Source organism: Nannospalax galili, unplaced genomic scaffold (genome assembly GCF_000622305.1).
Source record: "Nannospalax galili isolate Female #2095 unplaced genomic scaffold, S.galili_v1.0 scaffold1097, whole genome shotgun sequence".
In the NCBI taxonomy this organism is placed as follows: Eukaryota; Metazoa; Chordata; class Mammalia; order Rodentia; family Spalacidae; genus Nannospalax; species Nannospalax galili.
The window spans coordinates 1,318,614-1,321,300 of record NW_008340640.1 but is presented as its reverse complement, the minus strand read 5'-3'; the positions used below and the strand labels follow the sequence as shown (position 1 = coordinate 1,321,300).

The following is a 2,687-nucleotide window of genomic DNA, read 5'->3' as shown; positions in this document are numbered from 1 at the left end:
AATGGTATAACAAATTCAAGGAAGGGTAAATACCAACCATGACAAAATGTGGGGGAGTGAACAGAGAAAGCAGAAGGGATAGGGATGTGCTTATATGAAGTGGCAACTCATATTTCACCTCTGTTAGAGAATAAGCTTCTTCAGGTCTCCATTTGTTTTGTACTTGGTTCATTTTATATTTTAACAGAACAGATAGACATGAATTTTTAGAACCTCAGAGTGTTTGTAAATGGTTAAAAAGAAAAGTATTATCAGACTTAACCCCCCCCACACGTCTGTATTCTTTATTTCCCTTAAATGTGGGTTTTTTAAAAACCACAAAATAAACGGATTTCAATACATAGGCTGTGTGTGCAAACTGGTTTTCTGTCTAGATCCTTTGCCATTGTCAGGAGCACAAGTTAACAGATGTCATCTATATCCTTTCTGTTTACAACTGCAGAGTCTGGAGGGCATTAGCAAACTATTAGCATCCTTCCTAAACAGCCCCCACTGTACTGGTGCTTAATCAGATGATACCCCTGAAAAACTCCTGGTGGCATCCACTCTAAGGGACCAGCAGGGAGGCCCTGTGGAAACTCCTAGTCTGCTAGCCTGAGCAGGCACTAGGACCGCCCAGACGCCATCTGCAACGCCTGTCAGGACTGAGCCGCCTTTGCTGTTACACAAGAAGAGAGCAGCGGGCACCGAGGAGCGGCACCGTCCCGCCTTTGCGGTTGAGAAGGATATTGACTATCTACATAGCACTCAGCTCTTGCACGGTCAGTGTGCCTTTAGTATTCGCGTAATCTGATGCTCTGCAGGGCTGTCCAGCACTAACCGGTTTACTCTATTATTTTATGCTAATCTCCACAGCGGATGGAAGCAACAGTGCTATAAAGAAATGGGCTAGCTATTCCCAGAGACTGTGATCTGGAGGCATTTGGCAGTGTAAGTACCTGGCTCTCAGATCTCTAGTGATGGCTGTGCTATGTCCCTCCACCATCTCCTTCGTTGAAGGACCAATGTGAGGTTTCATCTGCATGTTTCATTCATGAAGGAAGAGCAAGGTGCGGGGGGGTGACGGGGGGGGGGGGACTGACAGCAACCTCAAGGGATGGGCCTGAAACTCCTCTTTGGAGTGGCCGGGTTCCTTTCTACAGCCTGTGGTTTGCACACAGTTTGGATAGGAAAGTGACTTTGCTCAGGGCTGCAGATCCCTTGTTTGGTTTCTACTGTTTGTTTTCAAAGCTCAGGGACAGTCCTCTCTAATCACTGCAAGGTGCAATGTAGGTGTCTTTGCTTCCTTATGTCTGCAGTCCAGACACTCAAAAACATGGACTTTCTGAAAGCTGCTAAGCCATTCCCCACTCCCAGAATTAAGCCACTTACTTCGCTTTCTCTTGATGACACTACTCAACACTATGATTAGCAAATTGCACATCGAAGCATATGAAAAACCAGCAGTTTAAAATGCTGTTCTCTGTAAATCTGGTCAGGTATGGTAAGAAATTAGTTTGCTGATAAGAAATGGAAAGGAGCAAGGTTTCACTAAGAAAAGTGGAAATTTTCTCTAAATACTTTACAAGTCTATTGATGAGGACTTTCCAGGGCCCCAGGGCCAATTTTAGGCATTAAAACTCTGAAAACTTTAAGATCTTGTTAAACCATTAGATATTATCAGTTCAGTGATCTATCAAAATGTGTGTCTTATACTCACTGTAGCAAATCCATTCATAGATGTATAACATATTAAGTCTATTAAATGTCAATTCATGGGTTTTAAGACAAATCTGCCATTGAAAATTATCCGAGGAAAGAAAATAACCCTGTGTAAGACACTAGTATTGTAAGGGACTTGACTGAAAATTACTTTTTAAGGAACTTTTAAAATCCTCTTAGGGGATCAAAAATTTATATATTTAGATTCCTTATATATGATATATTAAAATACCCTAGATGAGATTTCAAATGTTTAGAAAATCTTTGAAAATATGGCTATAGTTCTCTTAAAACTGTATTTGACGAGAGGGGGGGGGCCTCTGGGGACTGGCTATGTCTTACTGCATTGTTCTATACTTTATTTTTATTTTATTAAAAATATTTTATTTATGGGGCCGGGGGTGGTGGTGCATGCCTTTAATCCCAGCACTCAGAAGGCAGATGCAGGTGGATCTCTGGCCAGCCCTGGCCTGGTCTACAAAGCAAGTTTCTGGCCAGCTGGGGCTACTTGGGAGAACCTGTCTCAAAAGAAAAAAACCCCCAAAACCCCCCAACCCCCCAAAAAACCAAACAAGCAAAAATGAAACAAAAACAAACAAGCAAAACAAAAAACACAAAATCTACCATGCCTGGTGGCGTATTCTAGTAATCCCAACACTTAGGAGGCAAGAAGCAGGAGGATTACCACAGTTTGAGGCCAGCCTGGTCTTTATAGTGCATTTCAAGTCAGCCAGGGCTACATGGTGAGAGTCTGCCTCAAAAAACAAAATGACAAATCTAGTGCCCCAGAAATCTCACTAAAAACATCTTTTCATTTTTGACCAGAGGCATGCATGTACATATGTACATGTGTATGTATGTGTAAGATTCTGTTTAAGAAGTAAAGGAAAAGAACTGTTTAAATATATGAATGTCTTGTCCTCTGACTGTGATTTCATCATCTTGGCCAATGTATTCACTGGCCATAACAAGAAAAAAAAAAAAAA

The 2,687-nt window shown here is 41.6% G+C and overlaps 1 protein-coding gene across 1 annotated transcript in view; it reads left to right on the top strand.

Annotated features, from left to right (window-relative positions):
- The first annotated feature begins 659 nt into the window (after window positions 1-659).
- Window positions 660-2,687, top strand: part of Rab27b (RAB27B, member RAS oncogene family) — a 169,659-nt gene continuing 167,631 nt past the window's right edge. The window contains exons 1-2 of the mRNA XM_008835672.3: window positions 660-761; window positions 856-930. The gene's annotated coding sequence lies outside the window, so the exon portion shown is untranslated. The remainder of the gene's footprint in view (window positions 762-855; window positions 931-2,687) is intronic.